The sequence below is a fragment of the Salarias fasciatus genome, chromosome 5 (assembly GCF_902148845.1).
Source record: "Salarias fasciatus chromosome 5, fSalaFa1.1, whole genome shotgun sequence".
NCBI classification, from domain to species: domain Eukaryota; kingdom Metazoa; phylum Chordata; class Actinopteri; order Blenniiformes; family Blenniidae; genus Salarias; species Salarias fasciatus.
Genome location: NC_043749.1, coordinates 3,052,702 through 3,079,723, shown reverse-complemented (window position 1 = coordinate 3,079,723; position 27,022 = coordinate 3,052,702). Strand labels below are relative to the sequence as shown.

Sequence of the window (27,022 nt, the reverse complement as noted above, 5' to 3'; positions counted from 1 at the left end):
TGTGATAGGCATTTATTATTTAGAGGAGCATGAGATAGAGAGCAAAATGGTGGAGATCTATCAGGGTAACGTCGGGACGGGGGGGAGGGGCTGTGAAACAGACCTCAGGTTGTGGGATAAGTGGTTTCAGGCACAGTTATATTGAATTTGCGATGCATCTTTGATATATTTGACGAACCTTCGAGCCTGAAGTGGATGGATTTTTTTTTTTTCTTTTTTGGCAAAAAGCTACACAGAAGAAAATAAGGATGGGGTTAAGCTGGTGGAGACGTATAGAATCATTTTGCCTTGATGAGATTATGAATTCCTTTTTTGGGAGATGTTATCATACATTAGAGTTAAAGAGAAAGCAAGCAGCCTCAGTCACCTACTTTGTATTGACCGTATGTGAGAAGTCGGGGTTTTAAGGCATTAGCATCGCTATCGATACTAAGATGATCAGAACTTCTAAACCTAGAGGGGGAGGGTGGCACTTATGACGCTGGAAGAAATACCAAAAAGATATCATGCAACGCGAAGCGTCTCATCTCTATCTGATGTCCCTTTCAAAGAAAAAGTAGCGTGTGGTCCCTTTAAGAGTCCGGTCCTGTCCCGGTCCCGTGTGCCAGTCCGGTGGAGGGTTAGCGTGGGACAGGCTGGCTGTGGAGGGGGAGGGGGAGGGGTGGAGAGGAGAAGAAGGAGGGCTGCGACTGGACATCACCAGACGGAGGAGAGCAGCGCGCCGGCCAGGACGGCCGAGCGGCACAGCAAACTGAGGCGGCCCGCTCCGGAGCCCCGCGCTCCCATACCTGAGGAAAAAAACCACAGGGAGCGGCTGGTGAAGACCTGAGAAACACGCCGTTTCCATCAAACGCAGGAAAACCTGCCGTTTGCTGCACTATCTTCCTTTAAATTTCATCATCAATCAAAAGCCAACTGAATTTTTTCCCCCCATATCTCTAGTTATTGCTGGCTTTCAACAGGAGAGGCTATTTAAGTATCGCAAGAAGATAAAGTTGGTATCACATCAAAGCAAACTGAGCCGCCTCGCCATTTTGCACAGCGAGGGGATGGGAGCACAGAAACTGCTTTATATGCTGCGGCGCTGTGCAGCCAGTCAACAAGGAATAATAACCCCAATGGCAGAGATGGATGACACCGCGCACACATTTCTGAAAAGGTCACTTTTCTCGCACTCGAAATAAGTCTATTACACATGGTCGGAAAGGGATGCGATGAAGCCAAATCAAATGTTCATTCTGAATTATTGAATCCTCCCTTAAGCTTTATCAGTGGCCAAAGAGAGAAATATGAAAAACAACATAAGGACAGAAAAACAAGAGACTCACTGAGCTTGTGGATGTGGATGGGCTCGCTGCCGACGCCTTCGCCGCCCTCGCTCACGACCTTGATCTGGATGAGATAGTTGTCGTTGGCGGCCAGGCTGAGCTCGGCCGTGGTTTTGTTGGTGGCGATGGTTTGGATGTCGTTGTAGCGGTGCCTCTTCAGCAGCACCTGAGGCGTCGGAGGAGGGAGGGTCGAGGTTAAAATTGCCACTCTGACAAGTTCGTTAAACCATGACACCATTAATGTTAACTTATGGAGGGAGAAACTTACATGGCAACGTTTTCAAGTGAAAATGGAAAAGACTGGAGTCTAACCGAAAACAACTTTTGGCAGTGAACCTCCTCATTGCAGCAGATGAGTGTGGTCTGTCATGAGTTAATTCTGTAGATAAACCTCAGGGGAGTCGCAGGGAACCAGTACTTACCAAATACCCGGTGACCTTTGACTCCGTCTCCATGGCGACCACGGGGTCCCAGTGCAGCGTGAGTGTGGAGCCAATCATTGTCCATTGTATGTTGAGTGGAGCTCGATCTGGAGCTGGAGGAGGAAACCGGCGGTCAATAACAGACACGCTGGGCGACTGTTTTCTGTGGTCGTCTCTCTGAAACGCTCGCATGCACAGCGAACAATTTGCATCCCCGGATTAGGAAGACGTTTCACTTGCAAAACAAATGAATTGCGGTTTCACCAGAACACTAATTAAGACACAGTGAATACTACGCAGGCTTTGAAGTTCAACACACTGCATCTTAGTAAACAGCAGCTATGAACAAACTTTAAACCTCTTCTGTGCATTTCCCAAAGGCAACTGGGCTCGAGGTTTTGAAGACGCTGTGCCTCAATTTCATTAATTCTGATGAAGAATGAACTGATGGAGTGGAATGAGAGGCGAAGCGTCTTCAAGACTTCAAGAAAGTCAGGAAGAATTGCAAGCACCATGACTGGAAACCTTACAGAAGTGTCTCTGCTTTCCGTTGAGCTGCTAAAACAAACATATTATGTAACGATGGATGCTGCCAAAAAAAAAAAAAAAAAAAAAAAAAAAAAAAAAAGATACCGAGAGCCCACTGTGTGCCTGTGTTCAATTTGAATTAGCTAAAGAGAAACTCTTCATTGTACACAGCAGAAACCTGTCATTTCAGTTCTGCTGAGAGCCAAGCCATTCACCTGTCAGTAACCGAGCAGTAACCTATCACTTCTCAACAGACACACACCTAAAACACAAAAACAAAAAAGCATTTATTAACAGTCCAACAGGCAGGAAATAGGAAATAGACTTGTGCAGATCATTGTCAATGAAGTATTTTGATGAATTAGCGTAATCAGTCGTATTATAAAATCCGAACCTAAAATATTCATAATTTCTTCAAGCTTCAAGTCAGGTCAGTTGAAAGTGATGAAACATTTCAGATGGGAGGCGAAACATCATGAAATCTTAATATAATTCATTGATTTTAATACTTCAACTGGCATTCAATCTCCTGACCACTGAATCCGTTGGATTTATAAATTTGAGGTTTCACTCGTTAAGTTTGAAAGAAGAACCAGAACTTCATAAAAACTAAGATAGCAATCTTTCCAAATGACTTTAAAAAATAAATATTACTTTTTATTATTGTTGTGGTCTTGTTTCACAAATTTCATTTCAAAGACCTGATTCAATCTAAGGCGAGAAATCACTTCTGTTTATTCAAACTACACTTGACAAAATGAATGGCTTTAATACGTCTCCTCTTCTTGCTGTGCTCCGGAGAGGCTGAAATCATTCCTCCTCCTTCAAGGGCACCTTAAGACCGCTCGGATTCGCTGCAGGTGTCGGCACTAGACCTCCCCGCGCGAGGATGGAAATCTCTTTTGTCAGACTGATTTTCATAAGCGCCAGCAACAAAGTCCAAGAAGCGCTACGCCTATCAGGCCGAGGACGGCGCGGCGTCCCGCGACGGGCTCCGTGAATGAGTCTCCACTGGGAGACGCTCTGAATGGCCCTCCGGGGACGGACTCACGTGGTTTCTTTGTGGTGTTGTTGATGGGCGCCGACTGCGGCCCGGGGCCAGCCGTGTTGAAAGCGGCCACAGAGAGGTAGTACACTGTGTTCGCTTTCAGCCCCGTGATGTTCACCAGCGTGTAGTTTCCAGTGAGGCGCACTTTGCCAACGGTGTCGGGCTTGGTGTCGTCTTCCCAGTACACGACCTGGAAAGAGAGAGACGGGAGGAACGGGAAGCGTTACGGGCCGGAGCAGCCGACGTCTGGGAGCCAAATCTGAAATGCTGCTTGTACTCCAGAAGTGTGGGGAGGGCGGAGATGCTGGATGATACGTCTTTCACCGGTACAGGTCTCAATTACTGATGCGCATCCTCACAGCCAAACATGTAAACAGTCCATCTGCAGGTCAGATAACTGACCACGGACGAGAAACATCAACCTAAAGCAACGCCATTATCAAAAGTGAAGAGGGAAGGGAGAAATCTTTCAAATATTAAAAAAAAAAGCTTTATTTGTACTGACAAATCACAGCTTTCTACAGCAAAGCGCGATTCCCCCGCCATGCCAGACGAGATGCAGATCCTGCCTTCCCCGAGGCTACCAGCCCACATCTACAAGTGCCGGAGACACGGTGGTATTTGCAGAAGCAACTGATTCTACTCGGAGCTTTTCTTTGCATTACCTTTAATATTCACGCTTCTGGTGCAAAACTGGCAAATGAGTTAAGTCAATAATGAGCGAGATTCCAACATGGAGGCAGCCCTCTGGGAGGTCTGCGGTTTGTAGTGGATTGTATTTCCAAGTTGTTATCAATTAAGCTCGTCTGTGGTAGAGCCGGGATTCAATTGATGGTAAGACAATCTTTTGAATGTGAAATTCCTCACTGTGTGAGTGTGCGTGTTTGTGTGTTGTGTGTTTGTGTGTGTGTGACCACATCCATCGTTCCATACTGCTGGTCGATTTGAGATTCAGCAGCCTGGATCCACTTCAGGACCTGCGCTTGAGCAAGGACAATGTGGCCAGTGCTATGGCAACTGCACAGCTTTGTGCTGAAGGGCCAGAGGTGACAGATATTGAAAGAGCATCAAGGAGGAGGCACAGTGGCGGAGGAGGAGGAGGAGGAGGAGGAGGAGGAGGAGGAGGAGGAGGAGGAGGAGGAGGGCGAACAACAGCAAAGTCCTCTTTGCATTCTTGAAAAAGATGAGGGGTTTTCTTTTGACTCCTGTGGGGGTTTCGCGGTCGCCGCATTGAAGGCCCTTATTCGTGATATTATTATTATCGCTCAGGACGAACCCTCTGCGGAGATACACGAGACGATACAGTGAAATATGGTACGTCAAAGACGGAGGGAAACTAATTTAAAGGACAGCAGAAGGATGGTTATCCTCTGATAAACAAGCCGCAGGGAAAAGCTCAATTATCATCTTATTTTTTTGAGAGGGGGGGGGAGGACGGGAAAAAAGAATAGAAAAGAAAAGAAAAAGAATGACTTTGCAGTGAGTCATACCTCATATCCAAGCACTCTTTCAGCGAGGGAAGGGAGAGCTTCCCAGATCACTTCAATTTGTGCTGCAGACACACTCCGAGCCCTAACCCTCTTAGGAGCCACGCTGGGGACTGCAGAAATAGAGCAGAAATGCAGTGAGAATCCCACAGACTCATCCAGCACCATCTCAAACACACACACACACTAATAGCAATAAGAGGTAAGGCACAAATAGACCTGTAGTTTCACTGAAAAGCTATTTCCCCGCTCTCTTTTAATGGGATCTGTGACTGACATAAGGGAAGACTATCTGCCCGGCAAATTCAATTAACAGGATACCTCCCTGACAGCGCGGCGTGGTAAGTGTCTGCTAGGATTTCCTGTAATCTACCGGCACGATAACTAATATCCAGTTGACATTCCCAGCTTGAGAGGGGTGGGGAGTAACAGCACGAAGAGAAGGAAAAGAACCGGTTTCATGATTACTATTCAAGGTCAGAGTTATAAGGAGAGAGATTATAGCTTGTTTAACTGTGAAGTCTACCTTCCTCCGCCGAGTACACGGTGCCGATGGAGCTGAAGGGCCCCTCCCCGCGGTTGTTGTAGGCCCCCACTTTGACGTCAAACGGCGAGAACGGCGGGATGGTGTCGTTGCGGAAGGAGTAGCGCGACACGCCCGGCGTGGAGATGACGGCCCGCGTCCACGTCACCGTGCCCATGGGCCGGAAGGCGATGATGTAGCCGAAGCCCTCTCCGTTCTGCAGTTCCTCGGGCACGGGCTGGGAGCAAAACACAAAACTATAGTGATATTAAAAGGCATACAGACAAAGAAACAGACAGGCCCGACTCTGCACCTCAGAGCCAGATGGGATGACTGCGCAGCGGGTGATGTTTTTTAAGTTATAAAGATAACTTTTTTTCACGAAATTAGAAAGATTTCTCCTGTTTTCTGAATGTCTTGCATTGCAAATTTTTCCCATGTAAGCATGGTCTAATGTGAAAACTCATCTCAGTACTGCTGTCTGCATGTCACACCACACAAGGCGTGACTTTTAGCCAGTGCTAAAGAACAACATTTCAGCCCAGGGCTCAATTTCATCTTGAGTGGGCGAGACTGGTAAAATAGTGCCTCCCTATCTTCAAACTGAAATCCAGAGTTTTTTGTAGTGGTGCAGGATGTTTTTTTTTTTTTTTAAATACGAAGAAATACGACTCAAGGAATTGACTCCATTCTCAATATAAAGCCAATTTCAGTGAAATCTTCTGGTGCAAAATACAGTGAGATATCGCCAAAACTTCTCCTCTGGCTGTTACATTATGCATGTTTTCACAAACTCCCCTTGACAGCATGACTTTGAGGCTAGTTTGACAGCAGTGAGGTAGCTTCGTGTTCACCACAGCATCACTGACATCCCAGCTCAGGTCTCAGGGTTGTGTTGTGTCTATGATTTGTTTTTGCAATTTTTATCATTTGCTTGGGAGTATGGCCTCTTGAGGGCCAGTTTGGGCCCACGGGCCTTATGTTTGACACCTGAGATAAACAGATGCAAAACGAAAGTGAAATCCATTTGCGTACATGAGTACAATGTTAAACGCGATATCAATAAATAAAGTCTTAAATGTTTCAGGAACAAAAAAAACAAAAAACAAAAAACTATATTTGACTTTTCTTCACCTTTGATGAGATGCTCATAAAATACCTTTAACCTTCTAAGTAAATGTGTTAATAAAGTATTCATTTGTACAAATTTATAACAGTTTTACTGTTTGCAGGTGGAAAAATGTAGACTAAATTGGATTATTTTTTCACTGGGGTTTTGCAAAAGATTACTCACACACTATTGTGCATTATTGTTTTGCCTTATAAATTATTTCAAGCAGTCAAAACCTACATATGACGTATAAATGGTCCTAAGAATCGAAGCACAGCCATACAGTCACTCCACCACTTCTATGTGCACATCTCAATATCTCACTGAGATGTTTTTCCCGTATTATTTTAGATTAAAACCATTTATGAGTGCTCTGAATTGGGAAAAAATATTCTTCACTAAAGCATCGGGATGAAAATGTAACAGCAGCACTTATCTCAATGTGTAACATGTCTTTCCAATCATAAAATTCTTTGATTCTTGTCGATTTATTGTTCACATTTTGTAAGAAACTGGGAATTTACCCAGTATAGTGCCTCCTGATCATCACTGTCTTCTTTTAGAGCCAAAATTCTGTTCTTTCAGTGTGTTACTGTGCGCATCAGCACCGCTCCCTGTGTACCAGCCTGTCAAATTTTATCAGGTGAAGCCTCCTATTGTAAGAACACAGCGCAAAGTGAATAAAATGGGAAGGAGGCGAGGGACAGGCAGGACAAGAGGAAGTGAAGGGACTGGAGGAACACGCAGTGCTACCAGAGAGGAGTCCAAGCTGCTGTATTGACTCTAACACAGCTTTACCAAAGGCTGGGAGGGAGCATATTGGAGATGTGGGGGTGCTATTGACAGAAAGAGGTCCAGTAGAGGCAAGCAGAAGAAATCCTATAAACAGTGAGCATCAACACAGTGAGCTGGCACCTTCACCAGCACCTGCCAAAACATGTTTATTCATCCATTAAGGATCGTCCGCTGACAATATTCCAAAATGTGATATTATGGAAAATCAAGAAGAAAAATGTCCTAGTTATATTTAATGTTGCAGCTTCAGCTTCCAGTCCTGACGGCTCTGCTGGTTTTAGATTTGAAAATACATGTGGTCTAGTAATGCAGGAGGTTTGACCACAATGGGAGAGGCGGACTTAATAACACCTCAGCAGAATGAGGGATGTGGGGGTGGGGCTGGGGGTGAGCAGCTAAACTAATGAGAGCCATCGAGCTAACTGCTGCTCTCAGTGTCTCTGGTGATGAAGTTGCTGGTGTTGTACCGCTCGGACTGGTGTTTGGGCAGAACATCATTTACAGTCTGTCTCATTTTGTCTCATTCTCATTAATATTAAAGAATCTCCAAATGACCGTGTTCTCTGCGTACCTACGTCACCTAACGCTCACCAGGTTGTATTGGGAATCATTTACGAGTATGAGTACACCGTGCAGAATCAGATCCCACACTGGGATCGGGATCGGTGCATTCCTACTCCTCCTCATTCTGTTAGCTTCCCACATTCACCTTCCTACCACATTTTTTTCCTTTATATAACTGTGGCTAAAGTGAAAAACTCCTCAGAGGAAGTTCTCTCCATCTGTAGCTACTTTTTGGAGGGGGAGTGGAGGGAGAAACGGCCCTCGTGAGGCTGAGCCAGATGAGAGGTGTCTCCCTCTAATGTGGGTCATAAAATTGCTCCCATTCAATTCTGCACAATTAAGCAAAACCATTACTCGGCAATGGAGAGAACAGTAAAATGTGACAGATGACTTACCTCCCATGTTATCACTAATTCAGCCTTGGTGCCGCCTCCACCTCCGACATCAGTGGGAGCCGTATCGGGAACTGAGAGGTAAAGCCCAGAGGGGAGCAATTAGAACACAGTTTACCCAGCTCAAGCGAAGGCCTCCACAGTGCTGGTGGCCTTACGGCAGACACCGCCTCCCCTTTCACACCCCCCACCAATCCCTCTCGCCACGCAAACACAAACATTTCAGGAGAATTACTGATATTGCTCAAATGCATATGCGGCGAGCCAGGGAGTGTAATATTTTGCAAATGACATTTGACTCAGCCCACTCCGGTTCTATTCCCAAACGGCCGCTTGTGCACCGCGGCGTGCTGGCGAAAAAATGACAGTGTAGGTGGAGGGAGCACTCAAGCGTGTCCTTATAGTATCCTTTGGTAAGTGGAGCCTGGCTTTAGCGAGCGCTGCTGACGTCTGATGTCCGCCAGAGTTTGGTCAGTCGGGGTTGAATGCCGGGAAGAGAGATCCCACTTTTCTCCCGTATCATTCTTTCAAGCCTCGCTCTCTTTCAGCATTATTTCATTTTCTAAAGAGACCTGTTCCACTTTGCTGTATTTTTCGCGTGTGGTTCCTTTACCATAAGCCACATGAGGACTTTATTATGAATGTCATCGTGAGGTGAACCACATGTTTAGAGCCGTCTGAGCTGAGAGGCTGCTTCAAACCAGATTTTCCAGAAACAGTCTCAGCTCAGCCAATATATGGTCATGCACACCTGTGGTTCCCAGCCATTCTCATGAGGAGCTGGAATTTTTTACCATTAATTAAACAACTCACTCACTACCACAACCTGAACAATTCTTCACAAAGAAAGGCAAGTTAAATCAAGTTTTCTTTATTAGATTTAGCCACAGTGTGTTCCAATTCTCTGAGGATAAACTCTTTGGGTTCACAAGGTGTTTGGTGCAGAGTTTCATACTTTCATTAAGCATTTTTCACCCCATAAGATGCGTTCACCTCTGATTTTCTCCATTGCTTCTATGAAGCCATATCTACTCTCTCTATTTACAACAACAGCTGCAGTCAATAAGATGACGAGGCTGTGTTAATTACAAGCACTTCTGAACCAAGTTGGCAAATCCAGCTACGTGAAGAGAAAGATTTCAACACTGTGTAAAAACCACCTTTCATCCTGTGTCTTCTTCATCACTGGCCAAAAACATAACAGAGTGAGATCAATCAAATCAGTGATGCAGCGAGAACCGGCCAATCAGGGACAGAGCAGGGCGTTTTCATGGCTTCATCATCCTAGGGAAAAAAAAAAAAAAAACACTAATCTAGCTTGTAGATACTGCATTGGTGAATGGTGCATCATGGTGGATTTGGATGAGGGTCTACACATAGCTGACTGTGTGTATACCCCGTGTACCCTGGACTACACCACTGCTGACACCTCCTGCACGAACTCCTTCCTCCTTTTTCAATCCGATCCTTTTTCCTGCATCAACACGAGATTCAGATTCAGTTATTGTTCCAAACTAGCTTATCTTCAGAGTCGCTGACCACTGGAAATGCTGATCAAACCTGGAGCAAGAGTTCTCTGCTTTACTGGTGAGACGTTCAATGGAGTCTTTCAGTTTCTCCTTCAAGACAAAGGAAATGCATAAGCCTCATGGCAAAAACGAAAATTAGTACAACTGGGCACCTTTTCCACATAATTTAGTTCTATGTAAATGATAATCTACTGTCTTGTTTTTCTGCAGGGTTTCTAATCTGCCACTACTCAGATTTCTGTGTTGACTGTGACTCAAACAGGAGCAACAAATCCTCTGTAACTCATAACAAAGTGGAGCTTAATATGCATCTGGAACAAGGTCAGGCTTTTTTCCCATATCTGCATTAAAATCAGTCAATAAAATATTGAAAAAAAAGCATCCAAGCACTCTATTTGAAAAGAGATGCAAAGTTTTGGAAGAAGTTTGGGATTTTGCTGACTTTCAGCACTCAATTAATATTAAGTTAAAATGAAAAAAAAAAAAAAAAAAATACAAGCCTGCAAAGCTGCAGAAACTACATTAATTGTTCAGACCTTCTGAAATGAACAATTGATCTTTCAATCCATCATTAAAAATGAATTTGTCCTCAGTGTTTTTTTTTTTTTTTTTCAGGAAACACGAGGCAGGTGGGCCATTGAAACTCTTTTTGCAGTGGGAAACAAACGCAACAAAGGTTTTAGGCCCATTTAAACAACATTTCTCACTGGAACACGTCATTTTGCAGTTTTCATTTCTGATAAGTCTTGTGTTTACGTGGCAATGTTTTCAAAACAGGAGAGTTATCATTCCAAGCCACAAGTTGACGCTGTTTTTGTAATGAAGCCGTGAACAATACACCATTCCCCATTTTCAGCACCGTTTTGTGAAACTGAAACCCGAAACGCAACTAAATACTGGAATGATCACCTTGCAAAGCAAAAAGAAAATAAAACCTTCATTTCATAATGAGAACATTTATGCCTTCGACACCGTTACTGGAACAGAAGACGTCAGTGAACTCACACCAACGCATATGCTTCCTGCTAATGACTGTTATTGTCTTGTAGGCTGAACAGCCTGTATCCTGGAAATGACTTTAAGTGTTTTCCATGTTGATCCACTTGTTACATCCAGTAGTGTTGCACTGCTGTCTGGCAGTGCATCTGAAAAAAAAAAAAAAAAAAAAAAGCCAACAAGCATCATTTGATGCTGAAAATAAGCTGGAGCGGTGTTAACGTGTGTCACCGTGTGTCACCGTGGCTCGCAGTGACCTGCTCCCTTTACTCTTGTGAAGCATTTAGCCCCATCTGCAGCAAGAGCCTTTCATACTCCCTCCATCTCTGCTCCACTTTTCCTTTTCTTCTCGCCATCCGTCTCACGGAGCGATTTGGCTAAAACCTCGGTGGGAAAGTACGCGGACGAGTTTCGGGGATACTTTGAGAGTAAGAGTCCCACCTGCAGCTTCGAGCACTTTGGACTCCAGTGATGTACTCTTAACACCTAAATGGCTGAGTGTAGACGCACAAATGGAGCGCTTGGAGCCGCTGCTTTTCGGCTAAATGTGCCAGCACTGTGCTTTTTGGTCAATCCATTGGATTAGGGAATCATATTTTGTGTTGTATAGAGCACCTTGTCATGCATATAGCTCTCATACAATGATGGACCCCTGTAAGAAGATACAATAGTGATTTTATGCAAGATTCTGCAATTTTATAAGTTTTCAAGTCCAAAAACTTTCCAACTGGACAGTTTTTGAGAGGATCTTTGACAAGCCTTCTTTTTTGTCGCCTAGTTTTGGCTAAAATACATAGAAATGATCCAATTTAAGGAGACACAGACTTAGATTGACTCATTCCTGTTAGCGATTTTGTTACTGGTCAAGTTGACTCTTTCTGGCAATCCTAAAAGAGGGTCAGCTGTCCCTGTGAGGGAACGACTGTTTTATCATCTATTCAGCCTTGGGTCGAACATCTCTTTTGTAGATTTTATGCTGTTTTTGTTGTTGTTTTAAGCGATGATATTTTCAAATGTCGACTGGATTGGGATGATTAAAATGTTAAATCTGAATTTCATGAAAGGGTAGGTCAATTCGTCTGAAGATTGCACGTGCATGTTTGACATTGAAAGACTAGTAAACAAAGTTAATGGAGACAAAAAAATAAATAAAAATAACAGACATTAATGAACTTTTGGATTTCTTGAAACCCTACTGATGGAAATAATACCAGAAATCTGCAGAAGAGGACAATCAAAGTAGGAGAAGGAAACTGTCATTTTCATCAACTTCATCAACATAACAAGAACAAATGAAGTTATTTCAGGTTTTCTGCCCTCTCTGATCTGAAACTAACTTATCTCAACTGATCACTGCAGAGGCAGCGATTCCTCCATCTGATTTATGCTTTGTAGTGGTAGGAGGAGTTGTAGGAGGTAATGTTGTAGTCAAGACCGTCTAACCCCAGGCCGAGTCAAGACCAAGACCTTGCACACATGCAGTGGTTTGGAATAAGTGTGACAATCGCTTTACCAGTGGGCATAACTCAAAATAAAAAATACGGACCAAATTCTGAGAAGAAACATGGCAGGAAGTAGAAATGCTGTTCTTGAAAGAGGCACAATCAGAGGCACTAAGAAACATCTGGTGATGCCCTATCACCGGAATTCAAACTTTTAATCTTCAAGTAGCCCGTTGACACTGCCGTGGTTACTGGTGGAACCGCCGTGTATATGTAAGCTTCCAGGAGACGGACAGAAATACATACAGAATGAGGAACACGGGCGGAAGGCCTTGAACATGTTAATATTTGTATCTAAATGAGATAACTACATTTTCCATCCTTTCCAATACATCCAAAAGGATTTAGACTCAAATCTTCGAATCTGCCAGACAGAATAGCTAATGTTTTCTGCATTGAAAAATTGAATTATACAACTGCAGCTAAAACATGTGGCACAGCGTCCACAACTCCAGCAGAGCTTTGAAACATTTCCATTTTTAGCTGCGTATTAGTCAGTTGGAAGAAAAACCTCGGCGAAAGCTTAAAGAAATCATTGCTCGGCGACTGCGTGAGCCAACAATTTACTGTATGCCAGGAAGCCGCCACAAATTAAAACAAACATTTTGCGAATCGATTATCTGCAGTTCTGTGGTTCCAATCTGAGCCAGGAAGTCACGGGAAGGCGTGCCGTATATTTCCAGTAAGACGTTACTCGAGTGTTGAGTGGGACTCACTGGCGTCCTCGGTTCTGGTCTTGGCGGAGGAGGGGCTGGGCTCCCCCAGGCCCACGGCGTTGCGGGCCACCACCCTGAACTCGTACTCCACCCAGGCGTTCAGCCCCACCACGGTGGCCGTCAGCATGTTGCCGTTGACCACCTCCGGCACTGCGGAATGGAAACGAGGTCCTTAATGGAAAATGCTACTCCCATTCACCTCAACTCAAATTGAATGATGAATAAATAAAACCCCGCCCGGGGGGAGTGTTTGTGGATACCTGTGTCTACGGCCTGCCAGCCCACGGTGAAAGGAGTCCGAGCCTGGATGATGTAGCCGGTGATCGGGCTGCCGTTGTCCCGTCCGGGAGTCCAGGACAGCTGCGCCGTGCTGTCCGTGATCTCCTCCACCGCCACCTTGTCCGGGGGGCCCGGGGGACCTGCGTCAATCGCACGTCAGGGAAGAGGTGAACCCGAGGCGTTCGCCCTGTTTGTCGAAGCGCCGCTCATCAAACTCATAAAGGCCTCCAACACCTTGTTACACATCAAGGCCTTTCCACTCGCTTTAATTACGGGCTGCGTCCTTGATGTGTGGGTGTGTCTGATGAGCGGGGCTACTAAATGATGAGTGAAGACGGGATCACAGGAAGCGGGAAGATGAACTGGATGGGATCATTTATTAGAAATGGAAATGGAAGCTGCAGCAGAGGGAGGAGGAGGAGGAGAAGAAGGTAAGAATGCACGCTTTTGTTCCACTCTCCGGCTTTGCGGTGTTGTTATTGTTTGCTCTCGCTGCTCCATTATTCAAATGCCTTCCATGATATTTTGCAGATGTGTAAATGAGCCAATTATAGTCATTTTCTGTGATAAACATTGCCTTCTCAAAGTACCTGGGACAGCTATTACAGTTTGTTAAGGGCATGAATACCAATGTGAAAAACCGAGCCGGATACACCAACACACATCACTGCGGCTAACTCAGCCACAGAGTCACACACGGCAGCCGGCACGGGCGTGCGCACCAATTTTTATTTTACTTTTCAGTGCATAATGTAAACAGAAGCCGACTCTGCCTGGTGCGGCTGGCTTTTTTTTTTTTTCCTCTCGTTTACTCTGTAATGTATCTTTGCAGGAAGCCTCTGGGATTTTTCGCACCTTTCCTTCAAACTCCTTTCACCAGCAATGCTTTGAAGCAGCATTATTTTGCAGCGGGCTATTCGCACGCCAGGCATACACAAACAAGCTGTTGAAATCAATTGGTTCTCTTACCTTTGACTACCAAAATGGCAGAGGTGGACAGGCTCTCCACATCGGTGTCAATAACACAGACGTACTTCCCACCATGGTTCAGCTGGATGTTACGAATCATCAGATCGCCCGATATACTCTAGAGGAGATGGAAATAAATAAGGCTAAATAAGAGATGTGCTGTTGTTTCATCACTCAGCTGCTTTTCTGGCTCTGGCGTGTTTTAACATTTATAACAGCGTCTCCAGGCCACTGATTTTTTTTCCTCTTTTTTTTTTTTTTTTTTGCATCTATTTACACACCAACAACAAGCATGGCAGATGTACCCTGCACAAATAACGCTATTGGCTGTCCTTCAGGCACTACCCGACCATCCAGCCTCCTCCCCCGCCCCCCCTCACAAATAACAACCGGCTACACGCAGGACACGCAAAACAAACACAGTCGAGCTAATTGGCAAGGCAATACCTAATTATTCCCTCATTACATAAGCTCAAGCAAGATACGAGCAGAACTCTCAGCGTATAGAGCAAATATTTTTACACAAACTGCATGCGGAGGCCATCAGGGACCAAACACACAGGACAAAATTGTTGTATTTCTTATACGTGAGGGCATTTATCAGTTCTCGCTGCAGAGAGGGAGAACTTTTTAACAAATCCAGTTTTTAACAAGACTATAAATCCAATCACACAATTCCTCGGTCCAGCCACAAACCCCATCATTTTTGTGAAGAGACATTGTTTTCAAGACGTCATGTGAACGTGAAACTTTTCTGACACGAAAACGCAAAACGATGCTTTTTTGCACTTGGAATGTTGTGTAAGTGGGGTCTTAGGCTCTGCTGTTTCCAGTTGCTCGTGAAGCATTTGGTGTTTTCGGGACCATGATTGTAACCTAATTAACTTGCGTTGTCCACTGAAGTATTATTAGAAAAGTCTTTCTCTTTTAAAGGAGCTGTACCATGCTTTTCCAGTGCCTGTCACAGTCATCTACGGTCAATAATAAGCTATTTTATCACTCTGAGCACTACGTATTACTTTTGCATTACAAAATATTACCATTGCATAGACCCCACGCTGATTGTGGATGAGCGTGTCTAACAAGTCCATGTTGCATATATCTGTGGTGCCTGTGTACCACAATCATGTGAAGCAACAATGAATGACAGTCTATGGAGGCAAGAGGTTCTCCTAAAGAACACTACGATGCTGCACATTCGTATTTGACGCTTCATGATTGGTTCCACCGCCTGACATGAACCAGTGAGCCAGTCTTTTTAGGGAGAGGGAGGGCAGTCGAGCTCAGACTGAATATTCATATAGGTTACTCAAAAATGCGCGACTGAAGAGAAACATTAAGAGAAACTTAACTCAAGTTTTTATAAAATAATCACAATAACAATACTGAAAGCTCATAAGAGTTGATTTTTCATGATAAGGGTTCTTTCAGTGTCATCTCCTTACAGATATCTAGACTTTCATCTTCTACTGATGTGCGGACTATAACGATCAACCATCCAGCTGTGTCTTGCTAACTTTTGTACGTGGCACACTTTGTATCGTTATCATAATAATCCCACCCCCTTGTTTATGATTTAAACACTTTGTAAGGTGTCTATGCATTAGGCGTAGACATCTCAGGAAAAAAGTCCTTTCTTCAAAGAAATTTAATGTGAATCAGTGGTTTGATAATCATCAAAGTGCCGTCCTTTTAGGATCGTGTGCTTCTGACAAACATTTTAAAGGGGATGTTAACGGACTACAAACCACTTATAGCTTCAAAGGCTTGTGAAGCATGAAGATGGAAAAGCTGTGGTTTGACATTAGGAGTCATTAATCATGTCAAAGAGAATCTGCAGACAGTGTGAAGCTTTCAGTCAGAAAGTTATACCTGTAGTGGATCTTTCAACAATAACGATCCAAAGCGTAGTGGTCAATCCACCAGGGAACGTCTCAAGAAGAGGAAACGCAGTTACTGAATCGCTCAAATTGTGAGTGCCACAGAAATATGATACAATTTTAAATGGCCCGTATAAGAAATGTGTAAAGCTCTGACAGTCAGATACTGAGGAGCAGTTTCAGCCACAGTGAGCAATACTAGCTTATAGTGTTCAAAGGATATGTCCATATTTTCATTGAAGCAGAATGTGGTTGTGTTGGAGCAACATGAACCTACTGCGGTCCAGCTGTGACTGAAACGCCCACAAATTCTATGGACTGCAGATCTTTATGTGTTTCTGAACAACTACGCTCCACAAGAGAAAAAAGTCTTTGACAGCAAAGACAATACTTGTTGTTGGGTGAAAGAAAAAAAAGAAGCCTGTCACAAACAGAAATGGACAATCCGAGGGTGAAAGGTGGAAAATCTTCAGTCATCAATCCAAAGTGGAGGCTTCAAATTACACTGCTAATTTTGAGCGTCACTTCCAGTGATGGGCTGCATGATGGAAAAGCGTTCCACTGGTTTACAATTATCCAAACGCAAAGACGAGCCCGCAAATGGGCATCCTATGGTTTTTTTTTTTTTTTTTTTTTGTTTTTCCTGCAGAACTCTGTCAACCTCACCGGGGTTTGCTACCTGTGTATTATTAGATCCATCCTGAATGGTGTGAAATTCACGGAACCTGATATTGCACAGTGTGAGAAAAGAAAAAAAAGAGCAACCTCTTTGCTGTATAGATTGTGGATGGTCTTTTGATGGTAACGTCAAGAGTCTTATCTGCTGGAGAAATGTGTATACCGAGGGAAGAAGACGTTTACAATCCAGACAACGTTGCTGTGTGTTTTTTTTTTCGTATTTTATTTTGACTGCTGATGGGAGGTTTGTCTTGAAGTGGTCTGTCACAAAACACGTCAACCTGTGAAGGGAAGTGTGCTAATTTGGAAAGCAGTCACCTGAGGGGGGTAGAGGCAGGTAAAACTCTCTGCAGTCACAGTAGATTTCACTCCAGCGGCTGCTGATCACAGCTCTGCGCTGCCATGTCTGTGGGCACCGGCGCCTGCGGATCTCCGCCTTCTCCTCGGCACCTGACAAAGCGCAGCTGAGCCGGATGGCATCTCCGAGCGGGATGAAGCAACTATCTCTCTCTCTCTCTCTCTTTTTTTTTTGTTCCTTTTCTTCGCCTGACAGTTTTGAAAACCTCTGATTTTGCTCTCGGATGTCAGACGCCACCTGGCCAACCTTAAAGCTCCCGATGGGACGCGAGGCCCCCCCAGCCTTGGCAAGCAGGAAGTGATGAGGCAGATTTGCTTTAATTATGTTAATTAATTCATCAGAAGCTGTTGAGCAGGGGGTTGGTAATCTCTCTGGACAGGGGAAACAGATTCTGTGCAAACCAGATCTCATTAAATTCCCGTGCACAGTTCAATGTCATTAGTAATTGCTCCTCGTATTCAGGAAGATATGAGTTTGGCATGACCACAATGCTGTGAGGGAATTCAGATGTGATGGCAACCTTTAACACTTGAATTGGCAGAAATCAGATTACCAGCCTTGGATGATGAGTGGAAGGGAAAAAAAAAAGAAAAAGAAAAAGAAAAAGGTGTGTGATAATTCATAATAAAGTGACAAGTGTCTGAACAATTACCTTTGCCCTTCATCAAAGGGAACAATACTCAACAAAAAGTCATCACTTATCATTATTTCAAGGCATAAGGATTTCAAATGAACATTTACTGGTGGCAGGCCTGCCCTTGGTGAATGCCAGCCAGCTCATTACTTAATTATTTCAGGGCTTGAGATTCATAAATAGGTATGCAAATTCAATTATGGCACAGGGAGATGATAAGGAAATGTTCTCCCTTGAGGTGCGGGAATTAGAAGTTGAAGGGATGAAAAGTATAAAGACTTCATTAATGAGGATCCTCTGCACTGCCGCAATGGCATTTCACCGATATATTTTTAGAGGTGTAGCACATGGCAGCTCACAGCGCCCATTCAGAAGGTGAAGATCCTGATTATTGGCCCGATAAAACCATTCGCGGAGGGCTTTTAGGGCACGCGAACGACCGAATGTAAGTGACTCCTAACAGATGTCTCTATCTTTTTGACTGTCCATTCACCAGTCACCACGGGGAAACTTTCAAATGGTCAAGCCTTGGCAAGAATCGCTCTGCCCGGATATTATCGGTGCCTAAGAAGCCTCAGCCAGGCAGTGGAGCATGCCCTTGCACATCACACAGTATGTCCCAATTAAACTCGGAATAGCTCAAAAGTCTCGGAGTTTAACGCCCGGAGTGACTCACCCCGCCCACTCTTTCGAAGTGATCGCTGTCTCGCTGGAAGTCGATGAGCTGGCCGTTGAATGCCCACGAGAAGAGACATCCAGGGCCGGATCGCAGGCGATCTGGCAAGGCAGCACGATGCTCTCGCCAACGATGATCTCCATGTTAGTGGGCCTCATGGTGATTCTGGTGGGCTCTGGCCAGGCAGACAGATAACAGTGCGTGCACGTTAAAACCCCCACCGCAGCACCCACCGTGACCCCGCGCCGCCCACCGCTCACATTAGCATTTTTAATAAGCGCTTAAATTCCACGCTTGTCCATTAGTAACATTTAATGACATCTCCGACTCGCACTTTCCGTTCCAGATCAATTTGGAAAGACACGATTGAAACTGGATTATACGGGGATGGGAGCACATTCCCACCGGTGGCAGCGGTGGATTGGAAGCCTCGGCGTACGCCGTGGAAAGGTCACAGTAATTAAATTCCATGACATTAAATGGTTCAGCTGTCATTGCATGAGAAGAATAGCAGCTAATGAGAAAAATAAGTTAGGTGGCTCCACACACAACAGATTAAAGCAGGGGACCACGCAGACGCGTTGTGTCACCACGCTCATAAATAATGACCTTTAACAAAAATCAAGGATAATGTTTGCTTCTTGCTTTACTGACTGCTATTGTGCACAATGTACAGCAAGCCGCATTCATTTCACAATGAACAATTCATGATATGGTAGGGAATACAAATGAAAGAAAAGCGAGGAGTTTCCAGTTTAACAGGAAGTTTATTCAGAGATCGGCCTGATCTATGAAAGGTTTGTAATTTGTTTCTCTTTAGACATTTATTTAAAAAACAAAAAGCAATCATCTTTGAAACCTGTACGATTTGCTTGGTGGTTTGATGGGCCAAATTCTGCAATACGGGACAATTTGGCCCATGGGCCTCATGTTTGACACAGCTGGTTCAAATGTCAAGTTTGTCACATTTTCAGGAATAAAATGATTCATGCATCCCTCCTGAAATCATTCTTGACTTAAACAATTATAAAACATCTATCTTAACATACCTTGTCACCCAATGTCTATATGCTCTAAAAGTAATTCAGTTCCAAATTTGACGAATTTGACAATTTTCAGATCGCCCTGGACCATCTTCTAGTCAAGCTGTGAAATGTTTAGACTGTTAGGAAATCTTCGATCAACTGAGCTTTCCCTCTTCTTCCTGCGCTCAGTCTGGTTCTGCAGGTTACTTCCTGGTAAAAACAGTTTTCCTTCCCACCACTGCTCGTGTTTGTCCGTAGGTGATTGTTTGGACCTTCCCTGTGAAAGCGCCATGTGACGACTATGTTGTAATTGGTGCTGAAGTAATAAACTGAATTGAAATCGAACTGCAGGTTGCCATGGCGACTATATGAAGAAGTAAGCCTGTGTGTGCAGTTCTGAAAAAGCCCTCCGATCCAACTTTATGCCTGCTTTCTGATCTTGTCATGTTACACATAAGCAAATAATTTCCAGAATTAAATATATAGTAATAAATAAAACCAGCTTAAAAAGTCAAATGAGAAGTAAAAACACAGGGACGTGTTAAACATGTAAAGAGAGATTTGGGTGCAGAAGCGCAGGACTCACCAGTGATGAGCAGCCTGCTGGTCGTACTTGCTGTCCCAAACTGATTCTTCGCGATGCACGTGTAGCTGGCTGCGTCTCGTCTGGTCACATTTGCAATCTTTAACGTTCCATTTGGGAGCAGAGTAATCCTGAGTGATGAAAAAAAGAGAGGAAAATACTGTTTTAATGCATTGACCAAGGTGAAAACAGTGCATTCAGTGGATCTGTGTGTAGGTTTTTTCTTTTTTATACTCACACTATATTCACATAATGTGCTGGGGGGTTTTTTTCCATGCAGTGAGGCTACTCTAGTGGTTTTAACAAAATTATATTGGTGTCAAAGCAAAAAAGACCGCACGAGGAAGCAGGCTGACCCCTCGAGCTGCTTTACAGCTCTCCGCTGAATCCCAGAGAAATGAAATTCTTAAAGTTTCGCAGCAGGCGAGGTGACCCCTCGCCCTGAGTCAGCGGGAGCTAAACTGTGGGACACATTACTAAATGAAGAAATACTTTTTACAAAGAGCATCCCTCAATACCTCGCTGAATAAATAAACGCGCGCTAAAGGCCTTATGTTGCTGGGGTCGGGGCGGGAGCGGGTTCGTGCTGGGAGGCCACTGTCGGGTAGAAACTTCGTCAGAGTGTAGAAGTGCAGCTGACATACTGCTGCTAATGTGTTCAAGGAAAGTGAAATCCTCCTGGATCCAGTCAGCAGTTCAACTAATGAGCGACATTGGGCTAATTCTGCTGGTCCAGACGTCTCTGCTGATTAAGCTGCTGGTTTTATACCAACTTTCTTTCTCCTCCTCTTGATATTTTGCCAGAACAGAAGTACTCCATGCAGCATTGGACCTGACTCTCAACATCAACTATTTGACAAACTTAAATCCCAAATAGTCATTTTTCTTGAGACAGCAGATGCAGTAATGAGCCATTGAATAGCAATAGTAAGAATAGTAAAGTAGTACAGATGGAGCAGTGAAACGTTTGAGTATTGTTAGTTTATGAATGTGCTTTATCTTATTCAAAGTCACATTTTTAACTTGTGTAATGAAATAGGAGGGATTTCCTTTAAATTAAAAAGTCACTCCATACGCATTGATACAATATGAGATTAGATACGAGATTAAATATTCGACGTTTGAATTTCTGATAAAAGTGGATTGATATTCAGTACAGCTTTATTTCACAACAGACTGTTTAAGCTTTTGCAATAGTGGCAGCATATTCATGTTGTCATGACGATTCCTGGCTAAAGTGCTAATACTCACCTTTAGAAATATATTATATTGCATCAGTCTATAATAATATTTAAAAAAGCTCTTCAAGGCTGCCGGATCAGTGAATAGAGCTATAAAGGTGGGGTTCATTTACCAATACACCATGGTTTGCATATGAAAATGTTATTTCTGTGGCAAGTTGCAAAGACAGAGATGTGAACATAAAAACGTTTAAATAGTATTGCACGGTGAATGATCTGGAGCACTAATCCAACATCAGCCGGTGCTGCTCAGTGTTACAATGTGTACAAAATCCATCTTTCTAAACACTGTTCCAATTTACAGCATGACTGCATACATGAGGAAGCGTCGCCCCTGCGAGTGTCTGCATACATCCACCTTGAAAAGCAGACGTGGGCTTCACATATACTGCTCTAAATGTCAGCCGGCTTGGGAACTGGACCAATTTTCTGCCGCTGTAGACGCAGCTTCCCCGTCTGCAGCCGGCCGAAGAGACACGGCGCTGTTTTGACAAGATGCTCCGCTAGTATTGTTCTTTTCCAGACCTCCTTTACAATAAGCGGCGCCGGAGTGATTCAGACGCCGCGCTGTGCGCACGTGGCTTGCCTTGAAGTGGGGGCTTTTAGTCGCTGTTCAATCGTTTCTAATCGGGATGATGGAAACTCCGCTGACGAGCTGCTCAGCTCTGATTTGCTTTTGCGATTCCGCACCTTTAATTGCTCCTTTAGTTTTGTGAAATCCTGCGACGTGTTCGATGAGAAATCAGAGAGAGAGAGAGAGAGAGAGAAGAGAGAGAGAGAGAGAGAGACAACAAACTAAACTGAGCAGCCACTTTATAAGGCAGAAAAGTGGCTGCTTGATGTTTGCTTATTGTCTTCATCACGTCAGCTCGTACACTTTCCGGTCCAGTGAGACTTGAGGAAACTGCGTCAATCAGACTCAAGTTATGGCTTTGTGTGTCACGAGGAAGAGATAAGCAATTAAAGCTTGAGTTTTAGAGCTAAACTCTTTCTGTCATGGAAAAGCTGATGGATCTTCTGCGGCAAATCCATCTGATCATCTCTTATGTGCTTAACTCTTCATAGAGCTCTCAATAAAACATGTTTTTATTGGGTTTGAATACAGCAGGGCTTTTCAATTACAAATTCAGAGGGGCTCGATTAAAGACTAACACCATGAGCTGGGACATTTTCTACACACAAGCAGAGGAAAGTATCTTTACACACACAGATGCAATGAATTATATTAGGAGTGTCAAACAAAATTTAGTTCAGGGGCGACAAACAGCACCATTGAGCTGAGTGGGCAGAACCAGTAAAATGGTGCCATCAAAACCTTTACATTTAGATTTTAAACAGTAAGTACAGAAAATGATTACAATTAACTGTTATGAAACCTTTTGATGCAAAACAGGGAAATGTCCCAAAAAAAACTTCTCCTGTACCTGTTGCTTTTGTTTGTTGTAACAAACTGGCCCTGACAGCATGTCAGGCTTATAGGTCAGTTTGATAGCAGCTAGTTTGCTATATTCATGGCAGCATCACTGTTATGTCCGCTCGTGTCTTCAGTGTTGTGTTTTGTGTGCTACTCTTGAGAATTGTTTTTTTTAAATCAGTTTTCTTGAAAATTTTGCAACCCAGCAAACCATGAGCTGTTTAACACATGATGATGCAGCAGTCACTTTTATCTGAAATATAACCTAATAAAATAGCAATAATCTAATTTCATCTGTACATAAGTGTATTCCTCAGTTGGATTTTCATCGTAAAAACATATGGTAATAATTTTAAAATAGTAAGGCATGCTTTTTTAATATTTCTGGCGGGTACAGTTGAATGAGACACAACAATAGAGGTGCTCTTGAATCAAACTAGACGCAGCCACATTTCAAAGTCTAGGTCTAGGTAGAAATTGTTCAAGCAAGCAGGTTTTTCCAACACACCTTTGACGTGTTTCTTCTTCCATCTTCGTCAGAAACGTCACCTGGTGGCGGTGGACGACGCCTGACGGAGCGGACTCAGCGTGACGGGTCCGTCGACAGGTCAGTCACGCCTCAGCAACGTCACGAACCACCACTATATGACGTTTCTGACCAAGACGGAAGTCGAGACCTGTCAAGCCTACGCTGTAGAAACCCACGTGCCAGATTCAGCATGTCCTCCTCAAGCACTGCGCTTTAAAGCTGCTGTGAAATCAGGAGATACTTGAAGTCTGGAATGTGATGAGATCTGGTTGGAGCACCGCTTGAGGCAGAAAGGCCGTCCGGCTTCAAAACGAGCCAAATCCACAGTGCAACTCGCAACAACTTGCTGCGGAAACCATTCTAAATGTGAGTGACCAAACAGAAACTTTTCAGTCTGTCAAGGATTCATTTCAGACTTTAGCTTCAGGGTAGAAAAACATGTACGGTTTCTTTTTTTGCTGAGGTGTGTTTTTCAGGTCTGGCCAGTCACTCAGCAGTTCCTCCCAGGCCACTCAGAGGTTGCTCTCAGACCGTTATGTGTCAGAAAAGGAAGAGCAAAATAAAGTCAGCCCTTCAAACATCCTAACATGAGGGTCCTCTCCTGATGGCAGGTGAAAACAAGCAACAAACCAACCTGCGATTGGGCCACTCAAAGATTCAAAGTTTCTCTCTGCAAGGTTACAAAGTCTGTCAGCACTTACTCCAGCCATGTTTTCAAATTCATTCAGAGAGGAAATAGTTGACAAAGATCTAGAAACGATTCCACAGTTTTCTGAATTTTTCAACGAGACCATTCGCCTTGAATTAGACTTTCTCAAAGTGGAGGAAGGACGACTGAACTTTCAATCAACAATTAGAAGTGAACATCTGCAAGTGATCGCATGTGCAAAAACAATGATATGGGTTTATTTCCAAGCATAAGAGCCAGAACAGAAAGAATCCCTTCCCCTATTCAAGCCAAGGTTTGAATGTCTGTCTTGTATTTCGCTCCAAAAAAAAAAACTTAATGGAATAAACATAAACATGATCAGGAATATCGGCCATTGCATTGCATATGTCTACTAACAACGTATAAAACTGATTAAATTTCCACATATTTAATGGTTTATAGTATAAAAAATATGTCTAAATGATAAATATATCTGACTGTGTGCCTGTAAGAGGTTGGAAACACTCATTCAGTTCTACAATGTGACAAATTATTTCCAAGACGGCCATCTAACACGACCAAATGTGATGGCACAGTTCTTTATATTTTCCAATTAAATGTTCAAATGAGGTGCACTGACTGAGAGTAAGAGGTGATTTTCAAAGGCAATGGATCAGACAGGCATCGCCTTTTTACATGAATGTGTGAAAGGTCTAAAGAAGAAGAAGTGCTTTGATTTATACAGATTCTATAAATCCTACACAAACACATCATTTTTCAATGTGTCACACTGTATATTCCGTTTCTGATGAAATTAACAGCGTTCAGAAGAAACGGTCAGACTGCAGTCGCTTCCCTGGTGACAGTTAAATCTTACAAATGCTGCGTTGATAAGACTCACATCCTCATCTCTCACAACAAGATATCTGCAAACGGCGGCGCTCGCAGATTATTAGCCACGTGCAGTTTTCCTTGAGGGTACAGTGCTCCGACTGTCCTCATTAGCCTTTCCCTTTATGCAGCCGCACAAATGCCAAATACACCATTGACACGGCACTGAATGTGAATGAAAGAGTGCACTCGGACTTTTATCCTACCTTTCAGTTCTCTGCAGGATCTCATTCCCTTTCTTCCACAGGCTAATTGCTGAGGGCGAAGCCTGAGGCTTGCATTCGAGAGTGACTTCGCTGCCCGAGCGAGCTTTAACCAGCGGCCTCAGCGGACTTTTGGAGAAGCTCGGAGGCGAAGCTGCATGTAAGGAGAGAGAGAGAGAGAAGAGAGAGAGAGAGAGGCGGGATTCACAAACAGGGCATGAGAAGTTGTTATCGTGACCCGGGTCCAGTTTAGACAATGATTCAAGTGAAAATGCATCATTTTAGTATTTTAATTTCAAAAAGTTTCACATTTACAGTGCGACGTTTTGAAAATGATGGTTGCTTACACGGAAACAGCAGAAATGCTGTAACAATGTAGTTAAAATGCCAGGAGAGTTGTTTGTTTTGTAAGGACATCATGCAGACATGAGCAGCGGACAAAACGCTCTAAACATTAACAATGTTGAGAGCACGGACATCAGACAGACGACAAATCTGGCTTGAACTCAAAACTACTGAGTCCAGGAGAACATGTGCTGGGAGTCATGAAACTCTGGAGGAAAACGTTGTTACTGTCCATCACGCATGTGCAGAAGAACTTTTTGTATTCACACACATAATGTACAGCGTTTCAGAAAACCTGGAATTTCCCCGTTTCCATGGAGATGGAGTCGGAGCATTTTCAAAAGGTTGCACTCGGAGTCGTTACAAGGAAGTTGTATTTTTTTCAGAGGCTCTGAGAATTGTTGCCATGTAAACAGATCTCCAGAGCACAATGACATTTTTTTTTGTTTTCACTTAGAATTAATGTTGTATAGCCTAAATGGGGTCTGAGAAGTTCCTTCATTTAAAAAGTACAAGCAGCAATTTATTAATGATTGAACATGTTAGCTTAATTACAGCTGGAGAAACTTCAATTGCAGAGAATCTTAATTGTTCTGACAACATGTACATTACTATAAGATCATCTGCGTAAATGGAGATTTATTTATTCCACACAGCAGACACTGAGGCCTTCCATACAACTGAAGGACTGTAAAGGGAACTTTACATCATGATGTTCTCTCTTTGCATGCTTGGGTGGGTGAATTAAAGAAAAGGAAAAAAAAAAATAAATCATAGCACCTGGCCGGGCCTGCAAACTACAGTTTTCATCTTTTCTGGCATTTCTGAGCGTACGGTTTGAAAACGTTGCCATCTGAACATGAAACATGAAAAAATGAGGGTCTCTGTTGATTGTTCAAGAGTATCGAGGAACTCCTCCTCAGATAAAGATGGATTCAGAGACTATTAAAGGCAAAGCCAGGTCGGTGAGCAGCACAGAAGAAAACTGGTTGTTTAGCACTCAGTGTCACAGTAATCCATTACTGGATGTAACTCTGATTCTCTGGTGACAGCAACCGCAGCTCTAACCCCGCCGGGCTCGAGGCAGACGACCCACCCATCGACAACCTGAACGTCATCCCCTCTCGGCGTCTCCAGCCAGCAGCCAGTGTCCACACTCATCATCACATTTTGTTAGCAATCATTAGGACCCTTAAGTGCCATGGCATGTATCAAGGCAGAATTGGATTTCTCATCGAGTCAGTCAGATAGAAGTCATCAAAGCCCTGCGAATAAATCAATATCCCGTCTACATGAGGAAGCGTGCACAATGCCACAAAGCAACGTGTTTGTAGTATCCAAATCAATAGATGAAACGGCTCAAAGTAAAATGAGACACTCTATCAGATTCAGATTTTTGCCAGCAGAGCCCATGGTGACATCAAATGAGTGTGCAGACTGATTGCTGAGGAGCGCCATAGCACGGCTGCGGGTTTTTATCTTCAGAGATGATCAAACGCACAGACAGATAAGCAGGATAAAAGCAGAAGGAGGGAAGGCAATCTTACCTAACACCATTAGCTGGGCAGCGGAATAAATAATGCCATGTTTGTTTTCAGCCACACACTGGTACATCCCCGAATCTGACAGGTTTAACGCGGTTGGAAAGGGCCCCGTTTTCGATTTGCACCCGGCCCTGCGAGGAGAGAGAAACACTTCTGCATACCATTGCAAGACCAGCCAAAGGC

General features: G+C 43.8%; 1 pseudogene; it reads right to left on the bottom strand.

Annotated features, from left to right (window-relative positions):
• Positions 1-529: 529 nt before the first annotated feature.
• Positions 530-26,926, bottom strand: LOC115387963 (contactin-3-like; annotated as a pseudogene).
• Between the last annotated feature and the right edge of the window lie 96 nt (positions 26,927-27,022).